This window comes from Acinonyx jubatus, chromosome C2 (assembly GCF_027475565.1).
Source record: "Acinonyx jubatus isolate Ajub_Pintada_27869175 chromosome C2, VMU_Ajub_asm_v1.0, whole genome shotgun sequence".
NCBI classification, from domain to species: domain Eukaryota; kingdom Metazoa; phylum Chordata; class Mammalia; order Carnivora; family Felidae; genus Acinonyx; species Acinonyx jubatus.
The window spans coordinates 87,842,821-87,859,654 of NC_069384.1; the positions used below are offsets into that span (position 1 = coordinate 87,842,821).

A 16,834-nucleotide genomic window follows, 5' to 3' on the forward strand; every position below is an offset into this window, starting at 1 on the left:
AGAATGGGATATCCGATAAACCCTACTGATTCGGCTCCCTGGGGGTAGAAAGAACCTTGGAAATTTAGGGCCCAAGACTAAAACTCAACCTACAATTAAATTGTGTATAGGGCCAACCTCATATCTAATTATGGGGGGGGGGGGGAAGGCTTTTAATAGATCACTGGCTCTTTAAGTTACAGCCTAGAAAACTCAGCCACTGAACTAGGTTATGGATCTGTGGGTACAGCACAGTGAAACATTTAATCACGGAACAGAAAGCTTTCTGGAACAAATAAGCCAAATGAATGCCTAGGAGTGGAAATGTTAACTAGCGACGTAAGTTCAGAGTACAGCTGTGTCCAAATGAGCCGGGCTTCTGGCCCAGCGAGCAAAGTCTGTGAAAGCTAGAAGAATCATACTGCTTTTCCTAAATGCCAGCAATGGATTTTTGCCTTGTTAATTCAGATTTTCTGGGAGGAGATAGGAGGAATTAAGAAAGCAAACAGAATGGTTTTAAAACAAATATTTCCCAGGTTATTGTGCTGAGATAGAGTTGTGGTTTTTATTTTTTCTTTGGGCAGAGGAACAAGTAGCCATCCTTCAGGAGAAATGCCTCAGATGTATTTCAATGACCTTACAGTCTGGGTATGACGGCACTAAAACTACACCGAGTTTACTAGTTAATATCTAATGAATCACATTTTATTTGTGTGTTTTGGGACAATTCATAAGCTCTTGCAGTTCATTTGGGCCCCAAGACATCCCTGAACAGACCACAACTCCAGTGTCTGCATCAGCCATTCTGCAATCATTCTGGAGAAGACTTCCAAGAACCATTGTCAGGCATTACTTTTTGCCCAACTATTCGTCACAATTATCCAGCAATAGGAAACTTTTTGCCAAACTAATTATCACAATTCTCCAGCAAGATGATAAAGACCTCAAAGTATCCATCATTACTTACACAGACTTTGGGTAGAAGATAAATCAATTTCAACAGGCTTTGATTAAAACTGTTCCCAATAATAACCATCACATATGAAGACATTTGTCAAACACAAAATGTTTCAAATATATTTTTCTTCTACATGCCATAACATAGGTACAGTTCTTTTCTCCACTTTATATTTGAGGTTTACACAGTTTGTAAAACTTGCTTAGAGTTATTATACACCTGGTATGGCAGAACCATGGCCTCCAGGAGAGACATTGGAATGCTTCTGCTGAAAACATTAAGTTACAATGAAGTAGCATTCAGTTGAATTGAGCAGGAAAAAAATTTACCAAGTCAAATAATTAGCAAACAGTACTCACTATATAAAATAAAATGCCGAACAGTGAAAAAGAGATCCTAAAATCCTTTTGAGAGACAGCAAAAAAACAAGACCCAGACTGGACAACACAGGGAAGGCTTGCTGTAGAAGGTCCAAAGTGAGCTGGCCTTCGGAGTGGCTGGGGTGCTTCAGAGACAGGAGCAAAGGCGAGGCTAGCAGAAGGAAGGGATTGCCCAAGTGGATGAAGAGGCCAGCCTGAGCAGACAGTGCAGGAAGGAAATCATTGTCTACTTCTTGGTTTATTCCCCCAACTTTCAAGCTGTCACCAAACTCAAGAAACATGTAGATCAATCCGTGTAATGCACAAGGGAAGACCTGATAGGGAATTGGGCCACAATCTGCATTACAACATCTACAGCACTTCCCATGAATACTACGCAGAATACCATAAATACCTGGGCTACTCAGTCCTCAATACAACCTTCATCTAGCACGGACAGACACAGCATTAAATATCAGGAAGATAAGGGTGAATAAGCAGTCTGGTCCCCTGGGAGTTCACGTTAAAACCACATGAGTGCACAACTATTTGTGGAATTTGGGGACCTGGAGGGGAATATGATAATAGACAAAGTAAGTGTTAAAGGGATGAAGGAAGGAGTATTCCATCTCTCAAGGCAGAAAAAACTTCTGAACAGGAACATTTGCTCTGGGTCTTGAAAGAGAAGTGAACAACAATAGCCGGAGAAAGAGAGGAAGTTAGTTGTAGGCAGAAGAAACAGCAGGAGAAAACATCTCTAAACATGGAAGGATGGTACCTATGCCAGCAGAAGGAAGAAGATAGCCCAAAAGAGCTTGAGCCAAGAAGAGTCAAGGTATGTGAGTTGAGGAAGAAGAGTCCGCTGCAGCAATTGGGAGGTCATTGAGTAGGAAAGAAAATAAGGAATTTGAACATAATTGAGGTACCATGGAAAAGCTTGGATATCCTAATGAAGTTATCGGATGTCTGGGTTTAGGTGAAAATCAGCAAAGAATGGATGTGTGGGAGGATGAACTAAAAGGCTCCTTAGCTGTTCAAGGAGAGGGAAGATATAATGATCAAAGCCTGTGGCTAAGAGAGCAATGGACAAGGGTCCATGAGGCACGTCAGAGGTAGATCAGCTGGGCTCATAACTACAATAATGACAATTTCTAATGTTAGTGACTTGGTGTATGGTGGGGACTGTAGGATGGGATATCAAGACCAAAAGCCATGAGGAATAAGTGATACTTGAACTAGAAAAACTGTGATCATTCTGAACACATGCTAGAAAGAGCCTCAAAACTGGGTAATGTGGTTTTCTAGAATGACTGTGTAGTCTGCCATGGCAGGTGGTTCAGTGGAGTAACAGGGACAGAGGACCTCCAGGTCATAGTTCTCAAGTGTCTGAACCTTGTTCACATATCTGACAGTTGTTCAATGACTTTGTGAAAGGACTTAGAGACCTTAGTTTAGGTCCCAGCAAGTCAGGTGTTGTTTATAACTGACACCTTTGTTAATATTTTTTTTTTAATAAACCGATTCTAGTCCTTGGGTTACCTGCTGGAAGTGGTTTTAAGCTAATCAGAGTCATTATTTTCCCCAAGAGCATTCAACTGTGCACACCTGATTTGTTTGAAATGTTGAAAAATAATAAAAAAATTGAGCAAAGGAGTCAGAAAAAAAGAGTGTTCCTCAGTCATTTAATACAGCTCTCTCCTTCCATACATCCTTCTCCTTTCTTATGCGGTCACTTCCAAAGTCTCTGTTCTTTTCATTTCTTTACCAACATTTGGATGCAAACAAAATGTTCATACAGTAGTATTGGATCTCCTTCCCTTTGGAAGATAGCACAGTGGCACCATAGGTTTTTAAATTTTTTTTTTAAATGTTTTCCTTCCCAGGGGAAGGCTGAGTGTCCTGGCAATTAAGTTGGACACACAGGCTGTTCCTGAAGGCCTCCACAGCAGGGGGGGCCCTGAAAGCAGCAGGGGAGCTCTGCTCCACCAACCCATGTTTGTTTATTTTGTCCCAGTATGTGGACTGGCCCAAGGCAAACCACCATAAAAGAATGAAGTGTCATTAGAATCATGTTTGAGTTTGTACATTCCTTGGTGTCGGCTAAAGCCACAGGAACTTTGGCAGTATTTTAAAGTTACACCCATTCCCCATTGCAATGCAGGTCTGTGAAATAATGCCTTAGCTGTGCCAAAACCCACAGTGATTATCAACAGTGTAAGTAATCAAGTAAAAGCACTTTTCCACAGCCCACTGACCAGATTGTCAAGAGAGCAAAAAAAGTAGTAGCAAAAATTGATGGCTGTGTGCAAAAGATAATTTCTATCCGAATTATATTATCCTAAAGCAATGGTGATACAAAATGTGGGCCTGGCAGCATTGCAGTAAACATTTTAAGTTTAATTTAGGAATTTGAGTCATTAGAAAAGTTCTTTCTCATCATGGTGAAGGGGTCACTGCGGACGCAGCGCTATTCCGATCTGAGAAAGGAGAGGGAATCAACAAGCAAGCTACCTATACTCACTAAAAGCATAATCACCACCAGGTCAAAATAATGGGTAGGAATTTAAATTACAGATAGCGGCTTCCCATTGACTAGTTAATACAAGCATGGTTGTTTTAATCTATTAAGCGACTTGAATATTTTCAGTATTCCATTATAATGTGATATGGCCGTTGATTCATTGTTTTAAAACCCTTCATTTCCATGAGGGAAAGAAGGCTTCAGATTGGAGAAACCAGGCCAAACAGAGCAACGAAACTAGAATTCCCCACTGTCACAGATAACCCCTATGCCACTTCTTCGGTAATTGCTAGCACCAGTATTCTGTAACTCAGGCTGGCAAGATGTTCAGCCCTATGACTCTGGAAAATCTTATTTAAATTGAGTTTTTCACTATTCAGCTCTTAATGTCTCAACCAGGAAGATGTCTGGTGAAAAGCATCAGGCCTTACTGGAAACTAATGTAAACATAATAAACTTGAGCCTTCAGCCTCCTGCCAAGCTTAGTAGGTCTGACTCAGTGGCTCAAAACCTGGTTGTAGGATAGCATGACCTGGGGCCGTGGGTGTGGGGGACAGCTTTTAAAAATACTGAGGTCTGAACAGCCTCCTCCAGGGACCATTTAATACAAAATCCGGTGAAGATGGCCCAGGCATCAGTCTGTTTTGAACCCCTTCCCCCGACCCTGGGTGATTCTAAAGGAGCAACTTGGTTTGATAATCACAGTTTCATGTTCTGGCAAGCCTGTGGAGAGAGAAGTGTGTGTGTGTGTGTGTGTGTGTGTGTGTGTGTGTGTGTGCGCGCGCCTAGAAATACTTGCAACTTAAGAGCCAGTTACATGTCCATTGGAGACACCTGGAGACACCATCAGGGATTCTGATGGTCTGTGAATAGATTGCCACTTCCAGGTGACTCCAGTGTGTGGCCACATCGGAGGACCACTGCGCTACATCTGTGAAACTGACGAGGACTGAGCCTGAGAGGTCCATTAGGAGTATTAACAAAGATAGGACTCTGTAGCCAATAGATGTCCCAACTAAAAATAAAAAAATAAAAAATAAAAAAAAAAAAAAACAGGAATTCCTCCTTCTATTGTCAGAACTGTCAGGTGCTGATGTCTGGATTGTGCAGAAATAAGCATATAACTGGGTGCCTATTTTGAGTAATAAGATAGAGTTGTTTCCATAGAAACGACTAATAATCATAATGACTAATTAGATAAGTGATTTCCAAAATCATATGGATAACTAATGTAATAAGCTTCCAGCTTCTTATTCAGTGGCATATTTTTTTCCTTCTTTTAATGTTCTGTCAAGATTTGACCTCAAGAAATGCCAGATTTAGAGGCACCTGGCTAGCTCAGTTGGTAGAGCATGTGACTCTTGATCTGAGTCATGAGTTCAAGCTCCACATTGGACATAGGGCCCACTTAAAAAAAGAAAAGAAATGCCAGGCTTTTAAACCTTGTAACGCCTCAGGAAGAGTTACTACTGAGTGAAGACAAAACTAGCATGCAACAACAGAATTGAGTTTGAGTCAAACAGACTCAACCCCATGGTCTGGCACTTATTAAATAGCTAATCTCAGGAGTATGGCTGAACCTTCCCACCCTGGTCTTCTCACCAGTAAAATTGAAGTGATATTGTCCACCCCACAGCATTACTGTAAGGATTGGGGATAGTTTCTCTATTAAAATGCAGTGCACATAAATATAGCTATTAGAAAAATCATAGAACAAGGATTTAAATCATCACCAAAGTTGGGGAGCTGTTCAGGGTTAACATGATACTAAAGTCAAATCTCCCCCGACAAGATGAATATACGTAAAGATCAAATGACTCCTCCTCCTTTCCATCTCATCAGAATATGGAATCTTGTGATAATTGGATCAGACCACCCTATTGTTCCAGCACCTTTTGGGGATTTGGGGACCAATGACCTAGATATTTGGTGATTACCCCTGGTGTCTTTGCCCTTCCTGGCCACTCTGGTTTCCCTCAGTTTTGTTCAGGGGGAGGATGACTGATGCATTCTTGATGTTACTTCATTCCTCCATTTCTGCCTCAATACAACTACCAAATATCACAAACAAGCTTCTAAAACTTAATAGAAATAAAGGATGCTACCATCCATCTAACTTACTCAGCTTACCAAAGAAACCCAGGTTATGTGCTCAGAATCCTCTGTCCCCCTCCCTCCTTGACAGAGTCACAGTATCCTGGGGGTGGAAAAAGCGCAAAGTTCATTGCTCTGACCCCCTTATTTTATACCTAGATGTATCACAGTAACTACCATGGTATAAAGATTTTAATGGACTATGTGCTTTTGCACATTCCGGGCACAATGGAGTAGCCCCATGAGGAAGGTATTGTCGTAGAGGAGTAAATAGAGGCCCAGGAAAGAGGAGAATAAAGACCTGTTCATTCCTAGCTCAGCATTCTATCTGTATAGGAGGCAAGTTTTCTGCTTTCCAGGTTTTTCTCAGGCTGTAGATAGCACCAGCATAGTGAAAGTGTCATCCATTTATAGCACAGAGGTGAAGGGATATTAATTTTTCCCTGAGAGACTTTCTAGCAGATCAATGTTTTATGGGCAAGTGTGTGACTGACAGCATTCAGAGGTCTAACTAGGGCCCACATCATAAAGCAAAATAAAGTAGTCCTAGGAGGGTCCCCATCTCCTCAACAGAGACACTACAAGTTCTGTTACACTGTTATTCTGTGAGCTGCTCCTAAAAGAGCCAGAGCCACTGTTCTTGACTCTAAAAGCCTGACATGCTTGATCCAAAGACTGGACAGTCCCGTGCAGAACATGTCAGACACCCCAACTCCTCATGGAAGATGAGAAGGGGAGGTAGCATCCCTTTGATCCACCATTTGCCTTGGGATGAGTACATTAGCAGAACCAGTTAGGACCAGTGAAATTCGACCAAGGGCAGGAAGAGAAGACCACCAGTGAATAGCAACTGGTCGGTAGCCTAGCAGCACATTGGTCCGGTCTAAAGAAAGCGGCATAATGTAGTTTCCCCAAAATGTGATACACATCCTCTGGTGTTCCAAGTATTTTAAAAAATGTTTTTAATGTTTATTTTTGAGAGACAGAGCATGAGCAGGAGAGGTACAGAGAGAGAGGGAGACACAGAATCGGAAGCAGGCTCCAGGCTCCTAGCTGTCAGCACAGAGCCCAATGCAAGGCTCGAACTCTCGAACAGTGAGATCATGACCTGAGCTGAAGTCAGACACTTAACCCACTGAGCTACCCAGGCTCCCCCCAAGTATTTTTAAAGGTACAGGAACCAAACATTTTTAAAACTTACGTGCCTTTTTAAATGGATACATTTGAAAACAATACAACCAGCCATTAAATCCATTTCATCTCTCACTACTACTTAGGATAAGGCTAAGTTTAATTGGAAAAAACAAGCTGACAATGAAACATATTGAACAAGTTATGGATGGGACACGGTTTTGGTAAAAGTGACACGGACACTAAAATGACAGAAGTTTGGGAAGCGTCAGTGTGCTGATTATAAGCATGATAAACCTTGGGAGTTACAAGGACTTGAGCTTGAATCCTGGATTGCTTTCTTGTAATGGGTGGGATTTAGGTTCGTTTCATCTATGAGAGGAGGATAAGGACACTGACCTCGAGAGTAGTAAAGATTCAATTAAAATTTTACTTACAGTATTTCAGCTGTAGGTAGAGAGCCTGACATGTCTGCCCAGCACCCATCATTACAACTACCAGATGGATTCAACGGATTGAATAAAACCAGTCCTATCTAGCAAACTTCCCTGATGCCATTTAAGAGGATATTCTTCAATGTTTGAGAGAGCACACTCACACACTCATGGGTTGGAGCGAGAGGGGGGAGACAGAGAGAGAGAATCCTGACACGAGGCTCAATTCTCACAAACCATGAGACTATGACCTGACCCAAAATTAAGAGTCAGATGTTTAACCAACTGAACCATCCAGGTGCCCCCCATCCCCCACAGCCATGCCATTTAGAGAAGTTTCACAATTAGACTCCAGACTAGGGGGTCAGTGATATCTGTAGTAGGCCTGTTCTCCTATCTCCACTCCAGGATGGTCATGACCCCCCTGGGTAGTACCACCTGCTCACAGCTACCCTAGAGTTCATCAGCTGGCAGGACACAGAACTCTTTGAGGGCTTAACTGTCACACAGAGGTGCTAATGCTCTCCAGGTATGGGTACGAACACTCTGCCAAGTCGTCTTCTTGAACCACATGGAGGTCTAATAGCACATTTGTGTTCCGAGCACAAAGCCCACAGCTCTGTCCCGTCGCTGGGCCAGAACAGGGCCAGACTGCAACCTGACCACAGTGAGCAACAGGGGAGGTCTCAAGAATGGCCGCCACAGGCTGTCTTGCCTTGCCTTTCGAAGCCTGCAAGCCTGTGAGAATTTCTTTAAGAACCTTGTGTCAGCAGATGGCTAAGATGAATTGAAGCAGCCACTGCCTCCCCAAGAGAAAGTTCTGGACAGGCAGGGGCAAGCCCAGATTGTCACCTGCCTGTGAGGTCTGGCAGCATGGCTGGGATCTCGGAGAAGCAAGAAAGAGCAACTGCTCTCCCTGGCAGACTCGGGGCCCATGCTTTATCAGCCTTCTTTTATCATCATCATCACCACGTGTGCTCACTGTAGAAGATTTAGAAGACACAAAATATATAAAAAGCAAAGTTTGCCAAATGCCACAACTCAGTAAAAACTGTTAACATTTTGAAGGTTTTTTTTTTTTCAGATGTTTTTTATAGTGGTCATTGTGCTGTTTATACCCTGAACATCATCTCAGTATTTCCCCATATTATTAAGTTTTCACATCTTTTTTCATATTGCCTAAATCATTGGATCATATAGATATACTGTGTACTTAACCCATCCCCTATTATTGGGTATTATATTTTCATTTTTCTAACAACTCTGTAATATACAGATTTGTGCATCCATTTTTGTCCACATTTCAGATTACTTCTTCAGGATGTTTCTATTTCCATGTGATTCCAGAAGTAGAATTAAGGGGTTAAACATTGTAAATGTTTTGAGGTTCTTGATATACACTGTTCAACTGCTTCCTGGAAAGAGAGCACTTTATAATCCTAAAACGGGCACAGGATCTTGCCATCTCACTAAATTCTTGCCAATCGATTTATCCTAATTCTTTGCTAATTTAGCAGACAAAAAGGAAATGATGGCTTGTTTTCCTCTGCATTTCTCTATTGCTTTCAATTTTCTATATGCCCTTAGCCATTGTTTTGCCTCTTTTGTGAACACTCTGGTCATGTGCTTTGACCCTTTATCTTTTGATTGGGGGGGGGGCGGGGGGGGCACTAAGATCTATAATTAAAACTATTCGTGGGGCACCTGGGTGGCTCAGTCGGTTGGGCGTCCGACTTCAGCTTAGGTCATGATCTCACAGTCCGTGAGTTCAAGCCCCACATGGGGCTCTGTGCTGACAGCTCAGAGCCTGGAGCTTGCTTCAGATTCTGTGTCTCCCTCTCTCTCTCTGCCCCTCCCCTGCTCATGCATTCTCTCTCTCTCTCTCTCTCTGCCCCTCCCCTGCTCATGCATTCTCTCTCTCGCTCTCTCTCCCTCTCCCTCTAAGCTCTCGCTCTCTCTCCCTCTCCCTCTAAGCTCTCGCTCTCTCTCCCTCTCCCTCTAAGCTCTCGCTCTCTCTCCCTCTCCCTCTAAGCTCTCGCTCTCTCTCCCTCTCCCTCTAAGCTCTCGCTCTCTCTCCCTCTCCCTCTAAGCTCTCGCTCTCTCTCCCTCTCCCTCTAAGCTCTCGCTCTCTCTCCCTCTCCCTCTAAGCTCTCGCTCTCTCTCCCTCCAAGCACTCTCTCTCGCTCTCTCTCCCTCCAAGCACTCTCTCTCTCTCTCCCTCCAAGCACTCTCTCTCTCTCTCCCTCCAAGCACTCTCTCTCTCTCTCTCCTCCAAGCACTCTCTCTCTCTCTCTCCCTCCAAGCACTCTCTCTCTCTCTCTCCCTCCAAGCACTCTCTCTCTCTCTCTCCCTCCAAGCACTCTCTCTCTCTCTCTCCCTCCAAGCACTCTCTCTCTCTCTCTCCTCCCTCCAAGCACTCTCTCTCTCTCTCTCCCCTCCAAGCACTCTCTCTCTCTCTCTCTCCCCTCCAAGCACTCTCTCTCTCTCTCTCTCTCTCCCTCCAAGCACTCTCTCTCTCTCTCTCTCCCCTCCAAGCACTCTCTCTCTCTCGCTCTCTCTCCCTCCAAGCACTCTCTCTCTCTCTCTCTCTCCCTCCAAGCACTCTCTCTCTCTCTCTCTCCCTCCAAGCACTCTCTCTCTCTCTCTCTCCCTCCAAGCACTCTCTCTCTCTCTCTCTCCCTCCAAGCACTCTCTCTCTCTCTCTCTCCCTCCAAGCACTCTCTCTCTCTCTCTCCCTCCAAGCACTCTCTCTCTCTCTCTCCCTCCAAGCACTCTCTCTCTCTCTCTCCCTCCAAGCACTCTCTCTCTCTCTCTCTCCCTCCAAGCACTCTCTCTCTCTCTCTCCCCCTCCAAGCACTCTCTCTCTCTCTCTCTCCCCTCCAAGCACTCTCTCTCTCTCTCTCCCCCTCCAAGCACTCTCTCTCTCTCTCTCCCTCCAAGCACTCTCTCTCTCTCTCTCCCTCCAAGCACTCTCTCTCTCTCTCTCTCTCCCTCCAAGCACTCTCTCTCTCTCTCTCTCTCCCTCCAAGCACTCTCTCTCTCTCCCTCCAAGCACTCTCTCTCTCTCTCTCTCTCCCTCCAAGCACTCTCTCTCTCTCTCCCTCCAAGCACTCTCTCTCTCTCCCTCCAAGCACTCTCTCTCTCTCCCTCCAAGCACTCTCTCTCTCTCCCTCCAAGCACTCTCTCTCTCTCCCTCCAAGCACTCTCTCTCTCTCCCTCCAAGCACTCTCTCTCTCTCCCTCCAAGCACTCTCTCTCTCTCCAAGCACTCTCTCTCTCTCCAAGCACTCTCTCTCTCTCTCTCCAAGCACTCTCTCTCTCTCTCTCCCTCCAAGCACTCTCTCTCTCTCTCTCCCTCCAAGCACTCTCTCTCTCTCTCTCTCCCTCCAAGCACTCTCTCTCTCTCTCTCTCCAAGCACTCTCTCTCTCTCTCTCTCCCTCCAAGCACTCTCTCTCTCTCCCTCCCTCCAAGCACTCTCTCTCTCCCTCCCTCCAAGCACTCTCTCTCTCTCCCTCCCTCCAAGCACTCTCTCTCTCTCTCCCCCCTCCAAGCACTCTCTCTCTCTCTCCCCCTCCAAGCACTCTCTCTCTCTCTCCCCCTCCAAGCACTCTCTCTCTCCCCCCCTCCAAGCACTCTCTCTCTCTCCCTCCCTCCAAGCACTCTCTCTCTCTCTCCCCCCCTCCAAGCACTCTCTCCCCCTCTAAGCTCTTGATTACAGAGGCATCAAGCATGGAGCCTGCCTAGGATTCTCTCCCCCGCCCCCACTCTGCCCCTCTCCCTGTCTCTCTGTCCCTCTCTCTCTCTCTCTCAAATAAAAACTTAAAAAAAAAAAAAAGGTATTCTCACTTCACTTCTATTCAGGTTCATTCTAATTTTTTCCCCACTGAAAGAATAGTACATTATATTACCTTGTGTCAGGGTAAAAAATGGTTCATCTGTCATTTTATTCCTGTGTAATTGGAATATAAAAACTTTTCTTTATGGAATGCCACCTGACACTTCAGCTTGTTTAGGAAAATATATAATAGGTTAAGCTTATTTCAAATGGCTTTGTGGTTATTACTGTTTTGAAACGTCTTACTTCATGAGTTTTCATTTGATAGACTAGATCTAGTTTGGGTTTGAAGTCCAAGATGGTGGGATTTGGGGGAAATATTAAAATAAAAACCAAAAACTTGATCAATTGATTTACTTGCAGACATTATGCTTCTGCATTAATTTCCAAAAAACTCCACCCAAAATGAACTAAGACTAGGTTATCAGTAAATGAGGTTTACAGAAAATAAGAACAATAACCACAGTGCTCATAAAAGAAACCTCTCCATACAGATGGCCCAGATCATATCTCTCTTCCAGAAAGCCTTTTCAGGATTCCCAATGCAGGATTCCACTGTCCCTCCCCAGTACACCCACAACTTATTGTTGGGACAATAAGTCATTGTCATCTGACATCAGCCATTCAAGTCCACCTCCATCAGGGTGATTGATTTCTAGAGGATGGGTACAATGTTTTGATTATCTGTGTGTCCATTTGGAATTCCAATATAGTGCTTTCAGTATAGATGTTCACTCAGTAAACAGAGATTGAATTCAACTGAACTTTAAAATTTTGAAAAGACCATGTGGGATAGGGGAACTATGTAGGGTTTTGAATCAGACTAAGTCAACTTGGACTCTGCCTCTAAAATTTAACAGTGATGTTAAGCAAGCTAACAGCCTCCTGTGCTGCTTTGTCATTTAATATGAGAATAACAATGCCTACCATGATAGGTCCTCTACGTAGGCTGAACCTAAAACCCAATTTCAACCCATTTCACCCTTGCCTTCCTCAACTGTAGAGATTAGAAACCTAAATCTTCAATTTCCCAGCCTCTTTCCAGCTGGAAAGATCACAGGCCACTTCTTACCAATGAGACAAGAACAGAAACAGCCCAGAAGTTTCTGGGAAAGCTATGTGTTCTCAATACACCAGCTCACACACACTATATAAAGGGAGATGTCAACATGATGCCTACAGATACAGCACCTACTTTGCAATCATGAGGCTAAAACATGAAGACAATTGTCAAAGGCTAAGGAAGATGGAATAAGAAGTTACATAGAGTCTGGAGTCTCTAGTGGTAATATGGAGGGAGACAATTCAAAAACTGCCTCCCTGTGGACTTTATGAGAAGAAATTGTCCAAATTAGTTTATGCTACTGTTAGTGAGGTGTTCTATTATTTACCCCTAAATGCATTCCTATGTGACCATCCTATGGATTACTGTAAATAAATCATTTATGTCAAGTGTTTAGCAAAGGACCCAATACACTGTAAGCATTCAATAATTGTTCACTTTTAACAGCTGTATAGAATGGGACATGTCGGTGGATGGGAAGGAGTTTTGGAGCATTGGGTGAGTGAGAATTTGAAACAAGTCACTGAAGGAGAAAGCAGGGAACAGAACAAGAAGGAATTGGAGGCCATGTTAGAGACAGGTATCCTGAGGGCAACAAACATAAGAAGGAGATTGGAGAGAAGGAGATTGGATGGTGCTTGATGGGCTCCTGGAGATCAAACCCTCTTGGCCCTCAATCCCCCACCTTACTCCTACCCCACAGGATCAGACATTCTTCAGAATTTGTGCCGGATTCGGATGCTTTGTAAGAACACAAGAAGTTTCATGTCAATTATTAACAGTTCACCTTCTATTAATAGGCCACTCTTACTTTGATATACCAATGTCTGACACTGTGGTCTTGTGCTCCAGTGACCAGGTAAACCCACTGCCCCTGAGGCTAGTTCCCCAACATAGCCCCTAGGTGCTGAAGATCTGTCTCCTGTTTCTCCTGAGTACCTGCCTTGAGCACCCTCAGTAATCACTAACTCCAGGCTTCATAGCCAAGGTCCCAAAAGGTTATGGGTCTTTCTAATACACATAGGTCTGACTGGTCTTCTTCCCCTTCCAGGCCTACTTTGAGTTTACATGTCCCTAGAATAGCATTACCTAGATGGACAACATAGAATGTTAATTCCTCAAGATGTTAATAACTCAAAACAATACTATGGTTGAGTCAAAAAAACAAATAGTTGAAGAGGTTTCTATGCTATAACCTATCAGAGCTCATAGAGTAATATAGTATTGTACATATACATATATACACATGCTATAGTGTTTAGTAGCATTTCCACACTTAACCTGCAAATCTTAGTCCATATCTCAAGCGCTAGTGAATTATGGGGCATACTTTGGGAAATCGTCTTAGAAATACAGATTTCGGACTTCCTCCCATAGTCAGACACCCACTCTCCCTGTCAATAAATGGTCTTTACTTTTATTCTCTCCCCTGAGCCTCAAACCTACATTCTAGCCCCATTGGCCTTTTGCCATTCTGTAATCAAGCCAGGCTTCCCCAACCTCCAGGGCTTGACACAAATTATATCCCCTTCCCAGAAAGTTCTTCTGCCTCTTCCCCACCAAGGAAAGTTATTCTCATTTCAAGACCTAACCTGAATAGCATGTCTATGGTAAAAATTTTCCCCTATTGTTCAGGGCCAATTACTCCTACCTCTATGCTCCAAAAGGACTTCGCAGTTGCTTCTGTTGTGGTATTTGTTACGTTGATTACAGTTCTGAGCTCACCTTCCTTTCTCTCCAAGCAAACTATTCTTCAAACTACTGTTTGTCCATTTATCTGTCCCAAGTAATCAAGTTTTGAGTAAATGTATGTTTTATGAATTAATGAAAGAATGAAGGAATGACTATCTTGAAGTCCACAGGACTCACCTCTACATAACACCCTTGATAAACATAAATAAGTGTCAAATGGAGGTCTATTGTAGCCACAAAAGGTCAGTCCCAAGGAACAATATCAGGATGCCAAGTAAACTCTTATAGCCCCCAATTACAGTTTTGCTTAACATGGAAAAAAATTAAATTTTATATCTAATGGCTAAAAAAATGGAACTAATTCCAGTCCTAATATAAAACTAACATGAACAGTCTGTCAGTATTTCATGTATCATGTGAGTAGTAGGGGTTACCTTGCTTGTGGTCATTCCCTGCAAGCTTGCCTCCCAGAAGAGGAGCAGGCCGCTCACATGTAGTCATAGAAACCAGCCCTTGCTGAGCACTTAAGGCAATCAATTCTAGTCAACCACATGGCTTGGACCCCAGCCTCACCAGCTGCACCAGGGAGGGTTGAAGGCTTCCCCAACCATGAATACGCCTTAAGCTCACTATGTCAAACCAACCACAACCTCCAGGCTTGGACCTTAGCCCCTAATTCTGCCAATGGAAGAACTAATGCTTCCCCAGTGAAAACCACTTGGCTGGCAGGATAAGGATGGACTTAAAGTCCTGCCAGGTCATTTTGCTACCAAATCTCTACCCTTGAATATGCCAGAGGAGGAGCCAGTGCTGCCTATTCATGTAGCTAGAAAGCCCCACAGTCCCAGAACCTGGTTCCCCTCCCAGAGACAGATTCTCATCCCTGCTAGATTCAAGTATGCTGTCCTGGAATGCCATGAACAATGGGGGGCCAAACACCTGCTACAGCATCTGGCAGCATACTGTCTGGCCACTCGCCCTTGTTTGCCCAACCGAATATAACCATTTACTGCACACTTAGTGTGGAAGAAAATTGAGTCTGCACTGTTGGTTGGCCCCTCCTCTCTTCTTTGGTGAGAAAAGTGCCAGGAACAGAGGAATTGGTAGTCTCCCCTGCACCACACACACACACACACAGAAGAACTATAGCTGCTTCAGGAGCAATGCCACCCTAGCAGCCACTGCCACCTGATGTGTTGGGAACCTCACTTACCTTCTCCACTTACATTCAACTTACTTATGCTAGTTTTAACCAACGTCTACAATCACCGGGGTGTGCATACCACAACAGAGCAAAGCTGGACCAGATCATCCCTGAGAAGCTAACAAACCCAGAAAATATCTGGATATATAACAGGGAAGAAGTTCAATCATTAGAGAGGGCAGACTGAACTTCTAAGACTTTCTGCTCTTAGTGACTAATAGAGGGATTGAGCTTTTTCACTCTGGTTACTAATCGGTACTTCAGACTGAATTTGGACACTCTGGGGCAGGAGGGAAGGGTGTCATGTAATTAATACCTAAGCAATAGGACACTGTTGAGGGAATGAGAGTAACAATATAAGCTTTCATTTACTCAGCACCTATTATGTTCTAGTTACAGTACCTAACATTGCTAAATGTTATTTCATTTAATTCCAAAATAGCACTAAGATATTTCTCTCCCATTCTATGAATGAGGAAACTACAGCTTAGGAAAGTTTTAAGTTAAAAAAGCAATGAGTCAAAAACTGATTAAAGCACACCGATCTGCATCCGAACATCCTTGAGTCTCTCTAAAATTGTAGCTGCTAGTATGAAAATGGTCATGGGTCAACTTATTATGGAATAGGAGCTTTGGGGAAGTGGGCAAGCCACAAAATACAAATAACAAATAGCCACGTCAAAACCTAACCTTAATCATTTTCCATTGACTTTTCACATTGGATATTGCTGTCCATCGTTTCTATGCATTAGGTTTACATGAGTCTGTGAACCAAACTGCCTACTTAATGGCCCTCATTTTTTTTCCTAGTTGTAATCCTATCCTCCCTGTTGATGAAAATGGATGATACACATCTAAATATGAACAGCAGAAAATTACAGGGCAACAGCAAAAGCAACCAGAAGATCTAAGAAATGGGAAGAACCGGTCTTCATAAACATAATTAGAAATAAAACTTCTACTTTGAGATAGTGGGTCTGTTGTTACTGGGTTATGGACTCATGTTAAAATAATACATTTACAACTCAGTTCCAGTCTGTGTAGTATCCTCTACACCTTCCTTCACACAACCTTCAAGACATGATTCAATTGTCTCCCAGATTTCCAGGTTGGATAATGTTACCTCCTCTCCATTTCTTTAGCTCCCTGTGCATAATTGTGCCACTGCCATGACCACCAAGGTTTCTGACCCTTCCTCTAAACTGGGAGTTCTTGAGGCCGGGCCTAGCCCTTCATCATATCTTTATTCCCTAGCATGTGTGTAACACACAAAGATACCCAGCAAAAGCTGGACTACCCAAATTGAATGTTTTCATCTTTATAAATGCTCAGATATGTGATATTTAAAGCTGGGGTTTAAGGTTTCAATCTATAGAAAACTATACATCCACAGATAGCAATATCCAGCCATAAACACCATTAGGGCCCAACCCCAAATTTTATAAATTAAGGCCATTCATATTGAACCCATTATACCTCAAATTTCAACCCAAGACACAGTTAATTCTGTGGCCCATCTGTATGTCAAACAAAAATTCTTAAGTTCTAGAAACTTCTGAAGTGA

At 43.4% G+C, this 16,834-nt stretch overlaps 2 long non-coding RNA genes across 4 annotated transcripts in view; one reads left to right on the forward strand and one right to left on the reverse strand.

Annotated features, from left to right (window-relative positions):
- The window catches only part of LOC128315234 (uncharacterized), a 597,865-nt gene that overhangs the window by 407,935 nt on the left and 173,096 nt on the right, over positions 1–16,834 (reverse strand). The window lies entirely within an intron of this gene.
- Positions 220–16,241, forward strand: LOC128315235 (uncharacterized). The gene is made up of 2 exons (XR_008297804.1): positions 220–2,131; positions 16,081–16,241. It is a non-coding gene; the product is annotated as an uncharacterized LOC128315235 (long non-coding RNA).